The following is a 24,052-nucleotide window of genomic DNA, read 5'->3' on the forward strand; positions in this document are numbered from 1 at the left end:
CTCAGACAATATAGGTTTGTTAATAGCACCTCTCAAAAGAGGGTGGGTGGTGTTAGTAGTCAGGGATGATATCACTGCAGTGTTCAGTCAGCACTGACTGGAGAACTTGTCTAGTGAGGTGTTATGGGTGAACTGAGAAAAAAGAAAGGCATAAAGGAACTCAGAACTAAATAAGCCCCGTTAGCCATGTTAACGGGGTTATATTACAGATGACTCAACAGTCCGTGAGATTTAAAGGAACAGATTTTTTTTTAGATCAGATTATAAGGACACGCAGTCCTCTTTTATTGTCATTTAGTAATGCATGCATTAAGAAATGATGCAATGTTCCTCCATGAATGATATCACAGAAACACAAGACAAACCAAGACTAAAAAAACTGACAAAAATCACATAATTGTAACATATAGTAAGTAACTTTGTAAGTAAATATGGAAAAAGGTAGGTCTTGTCTGCAGGTTCAGTATCTAAATTAGAGAAAGGCTAGTTTTGATGCAATGAGAAAGGACCTGGCAAGTGTGGATGGGATAGGCTGTTTCCTGGCAAAGGTGTTTTTGGTAAATGAGAGGCCTTTGAAAGTGAAATTTTGAGAGTAGAACACTTGTATGTGCCTGTCAGAATAAAAGATAAAGTTAACAGCTCTAGGAAATCTTGGTTTACAAGTAATATTGAGTTCATGGTTAAACAAAAGAAAAGGAGGTGTGTATGAGTAAGAACAAATGAGGTATTTGGGGAGTATAAGAAATGCAAGAGAACATTTAAGCAAGAAATCAGGAGAACTAAATGAAGGCATGATGTTGCCCAAGCCCACAAGGTAAAGGAGAATTCTAAGGGATTCTACAGATATCTTTACAACCCAAGGATTGCAAGGGACAAAATTGATCCTCTGGAAGATCAGACGGTAGTCCATGTGTGGAGCCAAGGGAGATGCGGGAGATCTAAAATAGATTTTTTCTCTCTGTATTTACTCTGGAGATGGACACATGGTCGTCTATAGCATTGAAACAAAACCGTATCAACAACATGGACCCGATACAGATTAGAGAGGAGAAGGTATTTGCTGTCATAAGCCACAAATCCCTGGTGCCTTAACAAGGTGTTTGTTTGGATGAGGTGGGAGGCAGGTGCAGAAGTTGCAGGGGCCCTAGCAGATATTCTTAATCATCCTTAGCGACAGGTGTGGTGCTGGAGGATTGGAAGATAGCTCATGCTTTTCCAATGTTTACGAAAGGCTCTAAAAACAAATCAGCAAATTATACGCCAGTGAGCCTGACATCTGTAGTGGGAAAGTTGTGGGAAGGTATTCTAAGGGACTGGACATATGAGTATCTGGATAGACATGGACTGATTAGGGATAGTCAGCATGGTTTTGTGCTTGGTAGGTGTGTCCAACCAATCTTACAAAGTTTTTTAAGAAAGTTGATGAAGGGAAGTTGGATTCTGTCTACATGGACCTTAGGAAGGCATTTGATAAGGTCTTGCATGGAGGTTGGTCAAGAAGGATCAGTTGCTCGGCAGTGAAGATGAGGTAGTAAATTGGTTTAGAATTGGCTTAGAGGGAAAAGCTAAAAACTGATAGAAGGTGGTTACCTCTCTGACTTGAGGCCTGTGACTGCTGGAGTGCCACAGGGTTCAGTGCTGGGTCCATTGTTGTTTGTCATCCATATCAATAATCTGGATGATAATGTGGTTAACTGGATCAGCAAATTTGCAGATGACACCAAGATTGGGGTGTAATAGACAGCAAGGAAGACTATCAGAGCTTGCAGCAGGATCTGGACCAGCTGGTAAAATGGGCTGAAAATTGGCAAGATGGAATTTAGTGCAGACAAGTGTGAGGTGTTGCACTTCAGTAGGATCAACTAGAATGGTCTTACACAGTGAATAGTAGGGCACTGAAGAGTGTGGTAAAACAAAGAGATCTGGGAATACAGGTCCATCATTTATTGAAAGTGGCGTCACAGGTAGATAGGCCCAGAAAGAAAAGGTTTTGCACATTGGCCGTCCTAAATCAAATTACTGAGTACAGGAGATGCAATGTTATGTTAAAATTGTATTAGACATTGGCAAAGTCTAATTTGGAGTATTGTGTGCAGTTGTGGCCACCTACCTACAGAAAAGATATAAATAAGGTTGAAAGAGTATAGAGAAAATTTGCAAGGATGTTGTTGGGACTGGAGGATCTGAGTTATAAGAAAAGGTTGAATAGATTAGGACTTTTTCCCCTGGAACATAGAAGATTGAGGGGAGATATGATAAAGGTATATAACATTATGAGGGGTATAGACAAGCAGACTGTTTGGTTGGGTGTGACTACAACTAGAGGTCATGGGTTAAGGGTGAAAAGTGAAAAGCTTAAGTGAGCAGATAACCTAGATTTATTTTCTGTTAATGGGTGCAGGCATTCTACACTCAAACAAATATTTCCGTTATGAAAACGTAACTTCCATTATACCCCTGTGAAGTCATTTGTCATGGCACAGGCTGTGATCTCTCACTAAATTGAAACCAAATATCCTCTGTTGTGTCTGATGAAAACTTAGCCACAGTGAAGCTGTAACTGGGAAATACCAAATGCTTTATTTTCATCGCGAAACTCCAGGAGACAGAGAGTCCACAAGCATCAAAGATAAAGAGAGAGCATTTAACAGAGCAAAGATTAGTGAAAAGTTAGAAGATTGGGAAGTTTTAAAAACCAACAGAAGTCAATTAAAAAAGCCATTAAGAAGATAAAGATTGAACATGACGATAAAGAGAGGGCACATAATAGAGCACAAATTAGTGGGAAGTTAGAAAATTGGGAAGTTTGTAAAAACCTACAGAAGACAACTAAAAAGGTCATTAAGAAGATAAAGATGGAATATGAAAGCTAGCCAATAATATTAAAGAGGATACCAGAAGATTCTTCAGATAATGAAGTGTAAAAGAGAGGTGAGAGTGGATATCAGACCATGGGAAAACGATGCTGGAGTGGTACTAATGGAGGATAAGGAAATGGTGGATGAACTGAATAAGTATTTTGCATCAGTTTTCACTCTGAAAGACTCTAGTGGTACGGTGTCAGGGGCCATGTAGTGTGTGAAGATACCATTACTAGAGAGAAGGTCCTTGGGAAACAGAAAGCTCTGAAGGGAGGTAAGTCATCTGGACCAGATGGTGTACACCTTAGGGTTCTGAAAGTGGTGGCTGAAGGGATTATGGAGGCATTAGTAATGGTCTAGTAATGAATAGTAATGGAGTAACTATGAATGGAGAGTAACTTGTGATGGAGAGGCAGAAGAAACAAAATTATAGGTGACTGTATTGGGACCAATTCTTATGTCAATGATTTTGAAGATGGAGTTGATGGCTTTGTTGCAAAGTTTTCAGATGGTATGAAGATAGATGAAGGGGCAAGTAATTTTGAGGAAGAAGAGAGGCTACAGAAGGACTGGGCAGATTAGGAGTATGGACAAAGGCATGGCAGATTGAATACAGTGTCGGGAAGTGAATGGTCATGTGCTTTGGTAGAAGAAATAAAAGGGCTGACTATTTTCGTAAATGGAGAGAAAGTGCAAAAAATGGATGTGCAAAGGGACTTGGGAGTCCTTGTACAGGATTCCCTGGAGGTTAATTTGCAGTTTGAATCTGTGATGAGGAAGGCAAATGTGATGTTCGCACTCATTTCAAGAGGACTAGAATATAAAAGCAAGGATGTAATATTGAGACTTTATAAAACACTGGTGAGGTCTCACTTGAGTATTGAGAACAGTTTTGGGCTCCTTATCTTAGAAAGGATGTGCTGGGTTAGTATTCACTAGAATTCAGAAGAATGAGGGTAACCTCACTGAAACTATCGAATGATGAAAGGTCTTCATAGAGTGGATGTGGAGAAGATGTTTCCTGTGGTGGGAGAGTCTAACACCAAAGGTCATAGTCTCAGTATAGAGGGGCGTCCTTTTAGAATGAAGTTAAGGAGGAATTTCTTTAGCCAGAGAGAGGAGAATCTGTGGAATTCTTTGTCACGGGCAGTTATGAAGGCCAAGTCATATATATTTAAGAAAGAGGTTGATAGATTCTTGACTGGCCAGGGCATGATGGTATACAAGGAAAGGCAAGGGAATGGAGCTGAGAGGAAAACTGGATCAGCCATGATAAATGGCAGAGCAGACTCGATGGGCCAAATGGCCTGATTCTGCTCCTATATCTTATGGTCCTACGGTTTAACTGCTTTGATATTGCTAGCAGGTTAGTGGATGTTGTTTACTTGGGTTTTCCGAAGGCCTTTGACAAGGTGCCACACATGAGGCTGCTTAACAAGCTATGAACCCATGGTATTACAGGAAAGATTCCAACTTCACCTGGAGTATTGTGATCAGGTTTGGGCCCCTGACCTTAGGAAAGATATGCTGAAACTGGAGAGGATCCAAAGGAGGCCCACAAAAAGGGTTTCAGGATTAAATGGCTTCTCATATGAAAAGTGCTTGATGGCTCCTGGCCTGTGTTCACTAGAACTCAGAAAATTGAGGGGCGCCCTCATTGAAACTTGTCGAATGGTGATAGGCCTTGATAGAGTGGATGTGGGGAGGATGTTTCCTAGGGTTGAAGAGTTTGAGACCAGGGAACACAGCCCCAGAATAGAGGGCATCATTTTAGAATGAAGATGAGGAGGAATTTCTGGAGGCAGAGTGGCAAATCTGTGGAGCTCCTTGTCACAGGCAGCTAAGGAGGCCAGGTCCTCATGTATATTTAAGGCAGAGGTTGGTAGATTCTTGATTGGTTAGGGCATGAAGGGATATAGGGCAAAGGCAGGAGAATGAGGCTGAGAGGAAAATTGGATCAGCCAGATGAAATGGCAGAGCAGAGTCAATGAGTCAAATGGTATAATTCTGCTCCTACATCTTATGGTTTTATGATCTTATAAATCTTACTCTCCTGACACAATGTTTTATACTTCTTCAACACAAGCAACTATTGTTTTCATTGCTATAATCATCAAATTAACATACTGAATACAGTCCGATAAATTTACAAAATTACATATTTACAATGCAGAATAGGCCAGCCAGCCGAAACTTTGAATATTCAATACTGGTGTCTGTTCTAAAACCCAGACACCGTACGTTTGCTCCTTTTGTTAGAGTGTTGAAGAATGGCACCATGAATATACACCTAACCAGGTTAAGTGAAAATGTGACCTGAACTGAACTGTGCATTAAGTGAGGGGGGATACACATTGAACAATATGCTAATAGCAGTAACGTTTGTCTATTGTCTTTCCCTATGTAGTTTCAACAGAACGGAATCAGAATGATTGGTTTCACTAGCCAGAATGTATCAGCTGAAGTTAAGTTGTGTGCAGGTTTTATTTCCTAATGACTGGGTCTTATTTTAGTTTATCCATAATTACGCTGAGCTGGCTTCAAGGTTCAAGGTTCAAGAAAAATCTAGTTCTTGCAGTTGAATTCATAAGAATCTTTTAATAAATGTCCTACCTGTCTGGAGCAGAGCAATTTATGTGATGTCCTTGTTGTTGGTAAAATATGTCCGGGATAGCCATGGCAACAGAAGGCAACATTTCTCTGTTTTAACATGTATGTAATTACTTGATCCGATAAAAAGAAGTCTACAAAGGAAGCAAAATCCTGGAGTTGCAATTGGCCACTTAAACTTGCTACAAAACATTTATGTAAATTTAAGGTGTCAAATGCCACAGGGCATCTGAAGTAAAGTAAGGATTACTTGAAGTTGAGAAGGAAACTTGGAGAACACAGGTTGAAAGAGATTGGCAATAGATAAATACATAGAGTGCAAAAATGCTAAAAAATGCCGATATGGTTAGTAGTTGTAATCTCAAATGTTGTGCCTAAGAGTGTGGTTAAAAAAAGATATAATGGGGATGAGGATTAAAAACAAAATAGGCAGCTACAAAGGAAGAGCAGGTGAATGAAAAATCAGGTCCAGAGCTAAGGAGATGTCCTCCTTCTTCAAGAAAGGGGCTACCCTTCCTCCACCATCAACACTGCCCTCAACTGCATCAATTCCTCTTCGTGCATGTCCAACCTCACCCCATCCTCCCGCTCCCTCCCGCCCCCACCAGGGATAGGGTTCCTCTTGTCCTCTCCTACCACCCCACCAGACTCCATGTCCAGCACATGATTCTTTGTCCATCTGGGTAGCATCCAACCTGATGGCATGAACATTGATTTCTCGAACTTCCGGCAATGCCCCCTTTCACCTTTCCCCATTACCATTTCCCTCTCTCACCTTAACTCCTTCCCTGCCTGCCTATCACCTCCCTCTGGTGCTGCTTCTCCTTTCCTTTCTTTGATGTCCTTCTGTCCTCTCCTATCAGATTCCCCCTTCTCCAGCCCTGTATCTCTTTCAGTAATCCATCTTCCAGCTTTTGCTTCACCCCTCTTGGTTTCACCTGTCACCTTGTGGATCTTCCTCCCCTCCCCACACTTTCTTGCTCTGATTCCTCATCTTTTTGTCCAGTCCTGATGATGTGTGTGTTGCTTTGTATTTCCAGGATATGCAGAATTTCACTTGTAGTTGAATGAAATTGTGTGGATTGCCTTGAGCCAGGATAGATTCAAAGGAGCTGGGTAACTGAGAGTCAAATCATTTGCTGAAAGAGAAACTAAAAGGCCAGATAGAGAGGGATGGAGAACAGACATAAAAAAGAAGAAAGTAAAATGCAAAATGAAAATTCCAACTGCAATTTCTTTACTGCATGTGTTTAGTTATTGTCTTCCTATGTTGAGTGGTTGATTGGGATTATGGGAGTATAAAAGAGGTTAAATACCAAAACAACCTTTCTGAGATACTTTAGGAATTTCTGGAATAGGGAGCTGTCATGTTCGTAGAGTATAACAGTAAAGCTGCATGAACCAGCCAGCAACTTGTGGTGTCTTATGGCTCACAGTATATTTCTACTATGCCTTATAAACTATTGTGTGAAACCAATAGTTTATAAGGCATCGTAGAAATATACTGTGGATCTTCAACTTCCTCACTGACAGGACCCAGGCTGCACAAATAGGGGACAGGCTCTCCTCTACAATCACTCTGAGCACTGGTGCTCCACAATGCTGTGTACTCAGCCCCCTGCTGTACTCACTGTACACCCATGATTGTGTAGCCAAGTTTCCATTGAACTCAGTATATAAGTTGCTGATGACACAACAATTGTAACCCGTATCTCGGGTAATGATGAGTTTGAATACAGAGAGGAAATTAAGAACCTGGTGGCATGGTGCAAAGACAATAACCTATCCCTTAACGTCAGCAAGATGAAGGAATTGGTTGTTGACTTCAGAAGGAGTAGCAGACTGCGTGACCCAATTTACATCAGTGGTGTGCAAGTGGAACAGGTCAGAAGCTTTAAGTTCCTCGGGGTCAATATCACAAAAAACCTGACTTGGTCCAACCAAGTGGAGTCCACTGCCAAGAAGGCCCACCAGCGCCTTTACTTCCTGAGAAAAGTAAAGAAATTTGGCCTGTCCCCTAAAACCCTCACTAATTTTTATAGATGCACCGTAGAAAGCATTCTTTTTGGGTGCATCACAACCTGGTATGGAAGTTTTCCTGTCCAAGACCGGAAGAATCTGCAGAAGAACGTGAACACAGCACAGCACATCACACAAACTAATTTTCCGTCCTTGGACTCACTTTACACTGCACACTGTCAGAACAGTGCTGCCAGGATAATCAAGGACACAACCCACCCAGCCAACACACTTTTCATCCCTCTTCCCTCTGGGAGAAGGCTTAGGAGCTTGAAGACTCATACGGCCAGTTTGGGAACAACTTCTTTCCAACTGTGATAAGACTGCTGAATGGATCCTGACCCAAACCTGGGCCATACCCTCCAAATAACAGGAATTCTACAGATGCTGGAAATTCAAGCACACACATCAAAGTTGCTGGTGAACGCAGCAGGCCAAGCAGCATCTCTAACTCAAAGTTAGTCCTGACGAAGGGTCTCGGCCTGAAACGTCGACTGTACCTCTTCCTAGAGATGCTGCCTGGCCTGCTGCGTTCACCAGCAACTTTGATGTGTGTTGCGTACCCTCCAAATATCTGGACCTGCCTCTCGTTTTTTTTTAACTATCTTACTTTCCATTTTTCTATTTTCTATTTATGATTTATAATTTAAATGTTAAATATTTACTATTGATTTGTAATCCAGAGAGCAGAAAGCACAGAATCAAATATCGCTGTGATGACTGTACGTTCTAGTATCAATTGTTTGGCGACAATGAAGTATAAAGTAAAATTCCATTCATATTTAATTTCATCAATGTGTCAACAAAAATTGACACAACTGTAGATTGTGAATGTATTAAAAGTATGAAGGAGATGAAACGAGAAGCCATGAAAAATGAGCAAGGCCAAAGAATAAAGGAAAAGCTGTGAAAATATGAATGCAAAGAATTTGTTGCAAATTGGGGTTCGAATATGCAGCGGCATAGAGAGAAAGAATGCAGGTCCATGACAGTTGTTCCCCATTTGGTGAAAAACAGTCATCTTAAACAAAGGAGTAATATTGTGTATTTAATATTTCAGTAATGTAGATATCTTGTTTGATTAAGCATTGCAGGATATCCGTAACGGTACATAATTGGCAAACATCGTCACACCACCACATGATATGTGTGCGCTTCACTTAAAGTAAAATGCAAAGTTAGACTCACAATTTAGACTCCCGTGTTTTCCTTTCAATTAGTGTAATGTTTTTGAGTTAGAAAACATAACAGTGGCGATGAGGTATTTTAAAAAATGAACTTAGGTGACTACAGACCTGTTAAAGCGCAGCCAGATGTTTGATATGTTCAGTGAAGAACGGGGAGTAAAAAAAACAGCACAGCACAGCACTTACACAGATAGTTAAGTTAAAATAAAGGTAGAAAGCAGTAGAGTTCACAGGTTCATATACAATGTACACCAGGTGATAACAATAAAAAAAAGAGCAGAAATGGCTGGCTACATTGGAATGATTGCTCAACTGGATAACTGGCTCATGTATGCTGAGCTAATTTCAAAGCAAGTAAAATAACCATTGAGAATCAAGTACCAATTTTGTTGAGTGCATTGAGTTTAAGGCATACAATTTGCTTCGAAGTTTAAAGGCTCCAATCATATCAGCTGAACTGAACTTTGCTGACATGGTTAAAGTAACGCAGAACATAAAGAATTGTTGATTGCAGAATGTTTTAGGTTTCATGGTGGAATCAAACGGAAGAGGAATCCATTTCAGCATCCATGGTAGAAGCGAAGTGTCTGAGCATTGTGAGTTGGGCTAAATGATGCACTGAGAGTTCATTTAGTTCATGGAATCTTACATGAAAGCATTCAAAAATGGCTGAAACACACGTTACATTTAAAAGAGCTGTTGAATTCACTGTATCAGTGGAAGCAGCAGACAGAGATGCAATCGAGTTGAAGTCAGGAATGAAAGTGAGTGAAAGCAAAATTGCAATGTCTAAATAGAAGTGTGCTTGGTCAAACAAATTGTGTAACTGTTGTGGCAGGGGCGCACATTCACCAGACCAATGCAGGTCAAAAGGTCACAAGTAAGTGAAAAAGAGCAGATGCTGGAAATCCAAACAACACACACAAAATACTGGAGGAATTCAGCAGGCCAGAATCTACTCTGTGTGCATTAAGGTTATTGCATGAACTTCAAGTGGAAGACAAAAATCTGTTTGTAAAAGTAGATGCAAAGACTAAAGTTCAGCTGGATGAATGGAAGGACAAAAAAGAAAGGAGTCAATGGAGCTTTGAAAACAGAGGATTCATTGGATGATGTTGTGGATGAATAACCCATCTGAGATCAGATTGTAAAGGGAGCAATAGAAAGATTAATAAGGGAACACTCCAGTGAACGAAGTGCACCAACCCAACATCAAAATGCACAAACTAGAATAAGAAAAAGGAAGGAGGGAAAAGATATCCAGAGCTGTCAGAACCAATTTCATTGTCTCAGAGTCAACCCCTACAATCACCACGGAGGAGGCCCTAGAACCTGAGATTGTCTTCACAGCCACAAGTCTCACGTACTAAGTATTGTGACATCCCTTGTCAGAAAAGACGTTATTCCACAAGAGTAAAAAATCCTCCACAGTGATTAAATCTTTAATGGGGATGTTCTGAATGGGATAACTTAAAATTTACTATGCCTTAGACGTCTGTATAGTAGTTGTATGAAATAGTATACTGTGTTTATAATTGAGATGTGTTCTGTATTGAGTTAGAGGTTATAGCTATACAGGGAGGAGTGTTATGTGTTTAATATTTCAGTAATATTGTAAATATATTGTTTGATTAAGCATTCTTTGTTGTTTACATAATTCATTACAGATTATCTGTATGTCATCTCACTACCACGTGATATGTGTGCGCTTCTCTTAAGGTGAAATTCAAAATTGGACTCACAATTTGGACTCACGTCTTGTCCTTTAAGTTAGCTTAATGTTTTGGAGTTACAGAATATAACAAGTGGTGGAAAGTTTAAATACTCCTTTTTATTGTTTAATTCTTCCCTTTGGCAGAAATCAAACAAGCACAGCTCCAGAAAAATGGATGTCTCTTAATAACAGAGATGAGGAGGAATTTCTTTCGCCAGAGGGTAGCACATCTGTGGAATTCATTTCTTCAGATGGCTGTGGAGGCCAAGTCATTAGGTGTATTTAAAGCAGAGGTTTGTATGTTCTTGATTAGCAAGGGTGTCAAAAGTTATGGGAAGAAGGCAGGAGAATGGGGCTGAGAATGGTAAAAAATCAGCCATGCTGGAATGGTAGAGAAAACTTGATGGGCTGATTGGCCTCATTCTGCACCTATGTCATATGGTCGTATGATCTGATTTCTGAATCATTCATCTCTTTCAGATCACTGGTGACGCTGTCACAATTTCAAATTCTTAGTTCTACCTCTTCTGTTATATCACTTTGTTACTTTACTCTGCACTGTTCCATTGTTTTTGCGCTTGTCACTATATTTATTATTGTATTTATTGTTACCATGTATACTGTTTACACTGAAAGTTTTAAGCAAGCAAGCAATTTCAATATATCCTGATGGATATGACAACAGACTAACCTGGATGAATCGGAATTATGAACTCATCCTTGCACTCAATATCAGGAAGACCAAGGAACTGATTGTAGAACGTAGAAGGGGATGTCAAGGAAATATACACCAGTTCTCATCGCAGGATCAGAAGGTGAAAGGCTGAAGATCTATCCTGAGTCTAACATATTGCTGCAATTACAAAGAAGGCACGAGAGTGGCTATATTTCATGAGGGGTTTGAGGAGATTTGGTATGTCACCAAAGACTCTACTAAGTTTCTACAAATGGAGAGCATTATAACTGGTTGCTTCACCGTCTGGTATGGAGGGACCACTGCGCAGGATCGGAGAAAGCTACAGTACATAAAGCTTCACACCTAGCCAGCTCCATCATGGACACAAGCCTGCCTAGTTTTGAGGACGTTTTCAAAAGGTGATGCCTCAAAAAGGTGGCATCCATCATTAAGGACCCCATTATCCAAGATATACAGTACCCTCTTCTCATTGCCACCATCAAAAGGAGGTACAGGAGAATGAATACACACACTCAACACTTTAGGAACAGCTTCTTCCACTCTGCCATCAGACAATCAATCCATGAACACTACTTTTTCTCTCTATTTGTATGATGTATTTAGTTTAATTTGTGATGTGTATTTCTTAGAGTATTTTAATAGTTTTTTTTATTATGTATTGCACTGTACTGCTGTTCGCAAAGGAACAAATTTCATAACATATGCCAATGATATTAAACCTGATTCTGATTCTCAATCTGGAAACCTTCAGCATTTTATCAAATCAATCCCCTGTACTTCATTTGCTTCCTTCTCATGCTTGATGATGCTGCAGCGAAGTTTGTGCTGAACCACGTAGTGTGTGCAGTTGTGGCAACTTTGCATCAAATGTTTCTGTAAGAGAGGCTAACACAATGTTTAAAATAATTTACAGAAGAAAAAGAAATTGAAATAATTCTCTTTATTATTCATTCACTTAATTTATTTAATTTAAACAGAAGTGTCAATTAACACAGTGATATTTAAACTCAGAAATATTCCTGCCTAATTTACACTTTCCAATAAATCACACTGAAAGTAACAGATAAATATACAGGTAATTATAACAATATGAATTGCATTTAATTTAATATTAGCAGAATGTAGCAGAAAATAAATAAGGCTCCACAATTAAATTACTTTACCATGTTCGGTAGAACATACAATAAAACAGCTTTCGCATCAATTATGAGTAATACAAATTACATCAGTTTCAACAAACATTTTGTCTGGGCATAGATACTATGCAGGGGGTTTTGTCAGAAAAATCCATCTATTGCAGATAACTTCTTTTCTCAAGATGCAGCTCAATGATTCGACAGGGTTTTCAGTTTTTTGCTGGAAGAAAAGAGGAACAATAAGTTTCAAATAATCAAATGTCATAACGAGAAAAATCAATAGAAGTGTGAATATTTTTTCCTCTAAATACTAAAAATCACTGAGTAATTTATGCATTTTATAGGAATTTGGTGAAGAAAGTTACATTTTTAAGATATATATATGGGAATCTGATTGTGGTGCCATCTTTGTCTTGATTGTTATCACTATACATTTCAGAACATCACAGGAGCTTTCTCATTGTAACAGGTCAATGCATTTGCTGAATGTTTAAAGCTGTGCTCTTACCTCAAAAAATACAGTATTCTCTTCACCCAGGGCTGATTTGGATCTACACACACTGCTCTTCCTCTGATGGTATAGAGTCTGTAAGATATTTAAATCAATGTTTCATAGATTGAAAACTCTAATAAATTTAGTTCTACAAAATCATATGCAATATATTATGTTGTACTTACATAATTGCTTCTATTTCACATATTTCATTGGAATTCTGCTCCAAGTAACCAGAGATTAATTTCCGTGGCAATCGATGCTTTGAATAATTGAGGCAGCATCTGCATGTGAAACTGGAAGAATAAAAATCAATGGTCTGCATGTAATACAAGTCAATATCTTTGTAAATTCTGATTGTAATAATGAATAAAGAGGCATCTTTAAGACTTACCGGCTGATACTGAGTCACTGAACGTGCTGAGTATAATCAGCGAAAGCATAGCTACTGGGGCAAGTTTCTGGAGTTTGTTCATTGCTGGTTATTGGTTTACCAGGTAGCTTGCTTATGGAACTTGTTGAATTGATACCTGAGATCTGATGGTTTTGATCTTTTGTCAACCTGTTTATATACTGTATTCTTAGTGTTGGGAATTTTTTTTAAACAAGGAAATGCATCATGTGACCTCTTTGGATTTTCCTTTATGTTACCTTATTTGATTGCATCACCAAGTTTATAAATAGACTTTGGCAGACTGATTTCACTATTTATGTACTTCCTAATGCCTTTGTTTAACTGCCCAAGAGTTCAGCAGTATCTTGTTCCAAGTCAAAACAACTTGTCAAATTTATTGTCATGTGCACAAGTATGGCGAGAAAGGACAATGAAAAGTAGATGGTTACAGTATAACCTCCTTTTAGTGATGGTGACCATAGTTATCTATATTGGATAGGGATTAACATCTTCAATAGAGTTCAATAGTAGCAAAGCCAATGTCATTACAGTTTAAAACAAACATTGGAAGAGAAAATGATTCAAGTTTTCCAGATATCTGTATTTCTCTTTGGACTTTTGTGGGTCTGCTGTGAGGAAGGCCCTGAATGTGTTCAGTGATATCTAGCATTAAGGAATGCATATTTAAGTGGAACTTTATGACCTTGGTTCAGATAGCTTGGCCTGCGGATTCATGGGTTACTGATTATGGAACAGACCTCTGTAGCACTTCAAGGTCTGCAGTGTACCTTCTTGAAAAGAAAGATCCTGACTAGGTCCCATCCTGTAGAGTCCTACACTTGGTTCTCATCTCAGGTACGTCTTTAAGCAAAATACTTGCTAATGCAATGAATATTCCTGAAGTTTGTCATCTCTCCTGTCCCTCCCGCGTGTCACATACATTTTTCAGTGCTTCAACTAATCTCCCATGTAGAATTCAGGGGATCAGTCAGGAAGGTCACTTAAAGGAAAATCTGAGACAGGTGACCAGCTCTGGATCCTATGGGTTGGGAACTGCTCAGATACACTCCTTTAATTGAAGTATACATAGACCTCATTAATGCTGCAAATGCATATTTCTGACTGGTACATTAAATAATTATGTACATTGCAGTAGTCATTTAGGTTGGTGTAACATGTCTTTGGATTTCAGTGCACAAACTTGGCTCCTCTGCACAGCAACATTATTGATTTTGGGATGACCTGGCAGGAAAATCAGACATGTTATGGGAGAGTACAATTTCTATTTACATTAAATGTCACATCAAATTGAATAACATAGCCCTATTCAGTCTAATTTCTAGACAGTAAAGTGCAAAATTCCAAAGTACATAGACCTTGTATAGATAGAGCATGAGTTCAGCACAGGTGTGACATACAGGATTGGTGGAATGATGCCAGGATTGGGAAATTACAACGATGTGAATTAAATGGAGAGGCTGGTGTTGATCTCCCTTGACTGGAGGTAGCCTTAAGCAGTCTCTGTGGAATTTGAGCATTCTGAACATACGTAAATGTGTTTTTCTGTGAGTGCTCTGATTTCTTTCTAAATTCCAATGACACCCTGGTAAATTTGTTGAACGCTGTATATTGCTTCTGGTGTAAATGGTGACGGAGGATTAAGGGTGGAATTAATAAGCATGTGAGAGAGAACAGAATACAGGAAAAGAACAGCAAAATGTATGTGAGTGCACTGAGAGCTGATATAGACTTTAGAACCAATGACCTTCTGTGTCATATGAAAGTATGAAATATAACAGAGGCCCATCATAATCAAGAAAGGATTAAATAGTGAAATAAAGTCAGTCATGTCAGTGTCTGAAGGGTTAATGAACAGGTATGAATGACTTAAAGTGACTGGCAAAATTACTGAAGTCAAATTGAGGGAAAATAACCCGTGATTAGGCTAGGATTAAATTGGGGATCGCTGGGTGGCGTGGCTCGAAGGACCAGATGGGTCTATTCCACGTTGTATGTCAATAAATAAATGAATAAATGTTTATCAATTAGAATGCACCACTTTGTAGAAAGGTGTTTGCATATTCAATGGTGGGTTTCAAGACAGACGTAAACATTCCAGGGATATGAAGAAAGAGTGAAAATAAGTCTGTTGTTATATTGTAAGTTTGACAATGATATTTCTTTATTGTGCTATTCTTTGATATTACTAAGACAGATTTTACATGAATGAAATAAAAGCAAAAGATGCTGGTAAAACTCAGAAAACTGGGGAATTTCTATGGAAAGAGACACACTGTAAATGTTTAATGTTAGTTGTGTTTCTCTTCCCACAGGTACTACCTGACCTGCTTTTGGCTTTTTTTCCTGCTATATTTCATATGTTCAGCATCTTTAAGTGTTTTTTTAAATTTTATCTCAGTCATATCACTGAGCCAGTTAAAACAAAACAAGTTAGCACAATTAGTCCCGTACTGCTGTTGGAATGCATACGCTTTGACCATGCAGAGATGATGAATGCTGCAGTAACTTCATTTATCAAATAAACAATGTGCACTAATCTTCATCTTGCCAGTGAAATAGCCACACGCTGAAGGACCAGACACCTAAAATCTAATCTCAACATTATTCAGTGCTTTCATGAAGAGGCATGTGGAAGGAAATGGAAAATTGATCAAGAAATAATTAAAATCAATGCCAATGCCCCAGTAATTAATTGCAGTGGAAATCATTAATAGCTTCAGTGAAATTAAATTCTTTTTTAAGACTATAAATCTTTTACATAGTAAAAATTAATTCCACCTGGAAATGACGCATTGGTAATCATTTTGCAATGTTCTATAGATTCAGGATCAGTTCCTATAGATTGGAGGGTGGCTAATGTTGTCCCTCTCTTCAAGAATGGAGGAAGAGAGAAAACAGGGAATTATAGACCGGTTAGCCTGACGTCGGTGGTGGGAGTCAATTATAAAAGATGAAATTACGACACACGTGGATAACAGTAACAGGATCGGTCCGAGTCAGCATGGATTTACAAGGGGAAATCGTGCTTGACTAATCTTCTGGAATTTTTTTGAGGATGTAACTATGAAAATGGACAAGGGAGAGCCAGTGGATGTAGTGTACCTGGACTTTCAGAAAGCCTTTGATAAAGTCCCACATAGGAGATTAGTGGGCAAAATTAGGGCACATGGTATTGGGGGCAGAGTACTGACATGGATTGAAAATTGGCTGGTTGACAGAAAACAAAGAGTAGCGATTAATGGGTCCCTTTCGGAATGGCAGGCAGTGACCAGTGGGGTACTGCAGGGTTCAGTGCTGGGACTGCAGCTGTTTACAATATATATTAATGATTTAGATGAGGGAATTAAAAGTAACATTAGCAAATTTGCAAATGACACAAAGCTGGGTGGCAGTGTGAAATGTGAGGAGGATGTTATAAGAATGCAGGGTGACTTGGACAGGCTGGGTGAGTGGGCAGGTGCATGGCAGATGCAGTTTAATGTGGATAAATGTGAGGTTATCCACTTTGGTGTTAAGAACAGGAAGGCAGATTATTACCTAAATGGAGTCAAGTTAGGAAAAGGGGAAGTACAACAAGATCTAGGTGTTCTTGTACATCAGTCACTGAAAGCAAGCATGCAAGTACAGCAGGCTGTGAAGAAAGCTAATGGCATGCTGGCCTTCATAACGAGGGGAATTGAGTATGAGCAAGCAGGTCCTTCTGCATCTGTACAAGGCCCTGGTGAGACCACACATGGAGTACTGTGTGCAGTTTTGGTCTCCAAATTTGAGGAAGGACATACTTGCTATTGAGGGAGTGCAGCGTAGGTTCACAAGGTTAATTCCTAAGATGGTGGGACTGTCATATGTCAAAAGATTGGAGTGACTGGGCTTGTATACTCTGGAATTTAGAAGGCTGAGAGGGGATCTTATTGAAACATATAAGATTATTAAGGGATTGGACACGCTGGAGGCAGGAAGCATGTTCCTGCTGATGGGTGAGTCCAGAATCAGAGGCCACAGTTTGAGAATAAGGGGTAGGCAATTTAGAATGGAGTTGAGGAAAAACTTTTTCACCCAGAAAGTGGTGGATGGATGGAATGCTCTGCCCCAGAAGGCTGTGGAGGCCAAGTCTCCGGATGCTTTCAAGAAAGAGATGGATAGAGTTCTTCAAGATAGCAGAATCAAAGGTTATGGGGATAAGGCAGGAACTGGATACTGATTGTGGATGATCAGCCATGATCACGGTGAATGGCAGTGCTTGCTCGAAGGGCCGAATGGCCTACTCCTGCACCTATTGTCTACTGACTGCTGTCAGTTTGTGATGATAAAAGCTGAATATTTTGTGTCATGCTCATCTACCTGTTATTTTAATGCAGACATCAACAGGCAGTAGATTCTGTTACTGAATTGGTTTCAAAGTGTAGATCTCAAACACCTTGGGTAACCTAGAATCAGAATCAGATTTAATATTACCGGCATATGTTGTGAAATATGTTAACCTTACAGCAGCAGTATAATGAAATAAATGATAAAAAACTGAGTTACATTAGGTATATGTATCTATTAAATAGTTGTTAATATAAGTGGAGCAAAATAATAGAAATAAAAAAGTAGCGAGGTAATGTTCATGGGTTCAATGTTCGTTTAGAAATCGGATGACAGAGGGGAAGAAGCTGTTCCTGAGTCACAGAGAGTCTGCCTTCAGGCTTCTGTACCTTCTTCTCGATGGTAACAGAGTGAAGGGGCATGTCCTGCGTGGTGGGGATCCTTGACGATGTACGCCACCTTCCTCAGGCACCGCTCCTTGAAGGTATCTTGGATACCACGGGAGCTGGTACCCATGATAATGCTGAATAATTTAACAAGTTTCTCCAACTTATTTCGATCTTGTGCAGTAGCCCCTTGCCCCATACCAGATGGTGATGCAGCCAGTCAGAGTGCATTTGTAGAAGTTTTTGAATGCTTTAATTGACCAACCAAACCTCGTTAAACTTTGAAAGAAATATTGCCATGTCTTGCCTTCTTTATAGCTGCATAAATATGTTGCAGCCAGGTTAGGTCCGCAGAGATATTGACACCAAGCAACTTGAAATTACTCACTCTCTCCACTTCTGATACCTCTATGAGAATTGGTTTGTGTTGCCTCTGTCATGGTGCGGTCCGTGAGCTCCACATTCTGGTTCATGGTTCGGTCCATCGATCCACATTCCAGGTTTTCTGGTTTTTCCTTGTCCTGTTGTGTTCCTTAATTGAGGCACATGATTCTCATTTTGGGCTGGCTACAAAAACAGATCCTGGGTTCAGCTTCATTTGCTGGTCTGTTCTCTCTCCTTTCCCTTCCTTCTGAAGCCTCGTCTGCTACCATCGCCTGTGTCTTTGCCTGTAACGGCATCAGGTTCAACCACCAGGGCAAGATCGGGACCTTGCTGTGTCTAGATAAGGAACTGTCTTCCGTTGTTTGGAACTGTCTCTTTGTGTCCTCGCCTTTGCTAGGTAGGCCTGGCTGTTTACCACTACCTTGTGTTAGGAACTGTCACTGTGTCCATGCCTTCACTGGGTAGGTCTGGCCATTTGCCGCTTCCTTGAGAGAATATCTGTCTCTCAGTGTTCTGTGTATGAGTCCTGGCCCTAGGTCCTGCTCCCTAGGAGGGGTCCTGACTCTGTGTTGAGTCCCGGCCCCAAGTCTTGCTCCCAACGAGGGGGTCCCAGCTCTGTATTCCATGTTCCTGTCTCCCCTGACCAAGTCAAGGTTTCGTGTTCTCATCCAGTCCATGTGCCTCACCCAGCTTGGTGCTGTGGTTCCCTCGTCCTGTCCAGGAGACTCATGTCCAGTTCTGTTGCCTCACCTTGTCCTGTAGCCACGTCTTGTCCTCTCCTGGACCAGGGTCTGAGCCCGAGTCAATACCCAGGTTCCGGGTCCCTGTCCAGTCTCTGGCTCGGAGTCTTTGTCCAGGTTCCAAGTTCCTAGTTCCTCATCCAGGTCCTGCTTTCCTAGTCTAGTCCTAGTCCAGGCTCTGTATCCTAGCCTTGTCTAGGGCCTGTGTCTTGTCCAGTGTCATTTCTTCCCCACTTCCCTTGCTTGCTTGACAAGCCTAGTCCTGTTCCTAGTACCTCAGTGTCTGTATCTTGCATTTGGGTCTACCTCCGATCAACATCCACCATATGACAGCCTCGTCTTACCCTTCCTGAAGTCCACAATCAGCTCTTTGCTCTTGCTGATATTGAGTGCAAGGTTGTTACTGCAATGTGATTTAGTGTTTATTAGCTCTGGAAAGGAAAATGCTAGTTTAAATCTGTATTTCTGTGTTTGACTATTTCAGATGAATTCTTCAAATTCTTTGCACAAAACAAGCATGCTTCCTGCTGTAAATTTCCACCTGCATAATATTTGATCAGCTTATAACATGATAGCTTGATCAAAAAAAATAGCCTGATGCTCTGGCTCATGGAGGAAATGGCTGACTGTCAGGGCATTGTCAAGGGAGGTGGAGTAGCCAGGTGCTTACAGCACTGCTTTGAATCAGTGGATTGGATCATATTCATAGATTCATGTTCGGTTCTGAATGAATGTGTCCCAGCTGTCACAGTCTTCATCAACACTTGTGTATCTTTGAGTCTTTCCCAAAACAGAAGCCTTGGATAAACCAGGAGGTTCTCAGTTTGCTGAGGTCTGAATCTGTGATTTTCAAGACCATTGATTGTGAAATCTAAAGGAAGCCCAGGTCATCATGAGACCAGAAAGGCAATTACATGAAAATTAGAGACTCAATCGGATGTATGACAGCTGTGGGATATTTCCAAGCCATTACTTCCTCTAAGGTGAAACCTAGCAGCATAATCGGCAGTGTTGCTTCACTCCCCAGTGAGCTCAGCACCTTTATGCTCACTTTGAAAGTGAGAGTAACAATACATCTATCCTAATCCCCACAGCAGCCGGCAGTCCTGTAATCTGTCTCAGAATCTCCTTTATGAGGTTGAATCCTTGCTCTAATGGTGTTCGAACTGCCTCAGACACCTCCAAAGGGCCAATTGCGCAACCTCCAACTCTGCATCCAGCCTTGACCTCTAGGCCGGGTCTTCACGCGCTCCACTGGAACCCTCATCTCCTCTTCCCGCACCAACATTCTGCAACCCCACCTCTCTCAGGCCCCATCACCTGCTCTTGGGCCCTCAGAGAATCCATCTTTCTCTCACCACACCATCCCTAAACACCCCAAACCTCCATTCCCTTCAGACACTACCAACCCCCTTTCCCCCTCTGTTCGCAGCTCTCACCCATGCTGGATTTACACAATCCTCTCCAACCTTCCCCTCTCTGAGGCAGAACGTTCTGTCCTCAGTAAGAGCCTCACCTTTGTCCCCCTGTGCCCACACCTCAGTGAGTTCTGAGCCCGCCGTGATGTTGAACTCTTCTTCTACCACCTCCGCCTCCGAGCCTATTTCTTTGTCAAAGACTCACCACTCCGCACTGATGACTGCTTCTCCCATCTTCAACCGTCCTCCTCTTCCTGGATACCCCACCCTGGTCTTGTTCCTACTCTGAACCTATTCATTGCTAACTGCCAACAGGACATCAAGCATCTTGACTTCAAAACACTTCTTTCCAATTCCAACCCTGCTTCTTCCGAATGCTCTGCTCTCCACTCCCTCTGCACCAATCCTAATTTCACCATCAAACGCGCAGGTAACGCTGTAGTAGTCTGGCGTACTGACCTCTACCTTGCTGAGCAACAACTCTCAGACACCTCCTCTTACGTACTCTCGAACAGGACCCCACTAAGGAGCACCAGGCTATTGTATCCCACACCAACATTGACTTTGTTAGTTCTGGGATTTCCACTTCACTGCCGCCAACCTCATAGTTCCCGTACCCTGCACCTCCCATGTCTACCCCCTACCCAAGATCCACAAACCCGCTTGTCCAGGTAGATCTATTGTTTCAGCTTGTTCTTGCCTCGTTGAGCTCATATCTGCATACCTCGACTCTGTTTTGTTCCCCCTAGTTCAGACCCTTCCTACCTACATACATGACACTTCACACGCTCTAGATCTTCTAAATCATTTCAAGTTCCCTGTCCTCGAGCATCTTATTTTCACCATGGATGTCCAGTACCTATACAACTCCATCCCCTAGCAGGAAGGCCTCAAAGCTCTCTGTTTCTTTCTGGATACCAGACCCAACCAGCCAGGCAGCACCTATGGAAAAGAGTACAGTCGACATTTCGGGCTGAGACCCTTCAGCAGGACTGGAGGACTGGAGGCTTGCTGAAATCTTGCAGCATTTTGTGTGTGTTGTTTGGATTTCCAGATTTTCTCTTGTTTCCGATGGTGTACCTGGCAGGGTGTTGAAAACTTGTGCCAACCAATTGGCTGGAGTGTTCATGGACATCTTCACTCCCTCAGTGTTGCAGTCAGACTTTCCCAGTTGCAGTAAAACAAGCATCAATCGCACTAGTGCCCAGGAAGAGCAGGATAGGCTGCCCCACCAACAATCGCTCTGTAGTACTCACATTTACTGTAATTAAGTACTTGGTCATGGATAGAATTAACTCCTGCCTAAACAAGTACCTGGACCCCCTCCAGTTTGCCTGTCACTGTAACAGGCCTATAGTGAAGGCAATCTTACTGGATTTCCATTCTTCCTTGGAGCACCTAGACAACAGCAAAACATATATCAGGCTGCTATGTATTGATTGGAGCTTGATATTCAACACCATCATTCTCTCATTACGAATCAAAAAACTTTACAGCCTCTACCTACTTCTACAACTGGAATCCTTGACTTCCTTATTGGAAGACCACAGTCAGTGCAGATCGACATTAACATCCTTTTGCTGGCCACACAGTTCTCTACAGACTCAAATTTCATGATTTTGTGTTAGACGTAGCTTAAAAGCCATCTGCAAATTTACAGATTACGCCACTGTCTATGGCAAGATCTCTGATGGCAATGAAGAGGTGTACAGGAGTGAGATACATCAATTGGTTGAGTGATGTTGTAACAATAATCTTGCACTCAACATCAGCAAGACCAAAGAGTTGATTGAGGACTTCAGATAGGAGAAGTTGGGAGAACTCACCGCAATTCTCATTCTGGGGCTAGCTGTGGAAAGGGTGAGCAGCTTCAAGTTTCTGGTCGTCAGTGAATCAGAGCATCTACCTTTAGCCCAAAGCATTGATGTAATCTCAAAGAAGGCACAACAGTAACTTTACTTCATTAAAAGTTTTAGGAGATTTAATATGTTACCAAAGACTCTTCCAAATTTCTTTAATTGTAAGGTAGTGAGCGTTCTTGCTGGTTGCATCAGAGCCTGGTGTGGAGCCTCCAATTTCAGGTGGATGCTACAGAGGGTTTAGAGTTAACTAGTTGTATCACAGACATAATCCTTCCTGACTCTGAGGACATCTTCAAGAGGTAGTGCCTCAAGAAAGTGGAGTCCACCATGAAAGATCCTCACCTTCCAGAACATTTCCTCTTGGCATTACTGCCATCATGGAAGAGGCACAGGAGTCTGAAAGACACACATCCAACAATTTACGAACAGCTTCTTCCCCTCCACAGTCAGGTTACTGAGTGGTTCACGAACCCTGAGCATTGCCTCATTGTTCCTTTTGTTTTACACGATTTATTTATTTCTGTAACTTACTAATTGTTATGTCTTGTACTACACTGGTACCACAAAACAATACATTTAAAGATATATTTCAGCGATAGTAAACCTGATTCTGATTTTGAAGACATTGCCTAACCTCAGACAATATAGGCTTGTTAATGGCACCTCTTAAAAGAGGATGGGTGGTGTTAGTAGTCAGGGATGATATCACTGCAGTGTTCAGTCAGCACTGACTGGAGAACTTGTCCAGTGAGGTGTTATGGGTGGAACTGAGAAAAAAGAAAGGTATAAAGGAATTGAGGACTAAAAAAGCCCCGTTAGCCATGTTAACGGGGCCATATTACAGATGGCTCAACAGTCCATGGGATTTAGAAGAACAAATTTGTAGAGAGATCACAGCCTGTTGCAAGAAACGAAAGACTGGTATAGTAGGTGATCTTAACTTTCCACCTATTGACTGGGACTTCCATACTGTAAAAGGACTAGTTGGGATAGAGTTTGTCAAACGTGTTCAGAGAAGTTTCCTTCATCAGTACATAGGAATCCCAATGAGAGAGTGTGCGATACTGAATCTGCTACAAGGGAATGAGACAGGGCAGGTGACAGAAGTTGGTGTCGGGGAACACCTTGTATCTAGTGATCACAATGCCGTTTGTTTGTAAGTAAATACGGAAAAAGGTAGGTCTTGTCTGCAGGTTCAGTATCTAAATTAGAGAAAGGCTAGTTTTGATGGTATGAGAAAGGATCTGGCAAGTGTGGATGGGACAGGCTGTTTCCTGGCAAAGGTGTTCCTGGTAAATGGGAGGCCTTTGAAAGTGAAATTTTGAGAGTAGAACACTTGTATGTGCCTGTCAGAACAAAAGATAAGGTTAACAGCTTTAGGAAATCTTGGTTTACAAGTGATATTGAGTTCATGGTTAAACAAAAGAAAAGGAGGTGCGTATGAATAAGAACAAATGAAGTACCTTTGGAGTATAAGAAATACAAGAGAACATTTAAGCAAGAAATCAGGAGAACTAAATGAAGGCATGATGTTGCCCAAGCCCACAAGGTAAAGGAGAATTCTAAGGCACTCTACAGATATGTATATAACACAAGGATTGCATTGGACAAAATTGTTCCTCTGAAAGATCAGAATGGTAGTCCATGTGTAGAGCCAAAAGAAATGCAGGAGATCAAAAATAGATTTTTTTCTCTCTGTATTTACTCAGGAGATGGACACATAGTCTATAGCATTGAATCAAAACCGCATCAACTTCATGGACCTGATACAGATTACAGAAGAGAAGGTGTTTGCTGTCTTAAGGCCAAAATCCCTGGGGCC

The 24,052-nt window shown here is 41.0% G+C and overlaps 1 long non-coding RNA gene and 1 pseudogene across 1 annotated transcript in view; one reads left to right on the top strand and one right to left on the bottom strand.

The window, feature by feature from the left end:
• The window catches only part of LOC140195958 (uncharacterized), a 155,794-nt gene that overhangs the window by 64,729 nt on the left and 67,013 nt on the right, over positions 1-24,052 (top strand). The window lies entirely within an intron of this gene.
• On the bottom strand, positions 12,166-13,241 carry LOC140195954 (C-C motif chemokine 20-like; annotated as a pseudogene).

Source organism: Mobula birostris, chromosome 4 (assembly GCF_030028105.1).
Source record: "Mobula birostris isolate sMobBir1 chromosome 4, sMobBir1.hap1, whole genome shotgun sequence".
NCBI lineage: Eukaryota > Metazoa > Chordata > Chondrichthyes > Myliobatiformes > Myliobatidae > Mobula > Mobula birostris.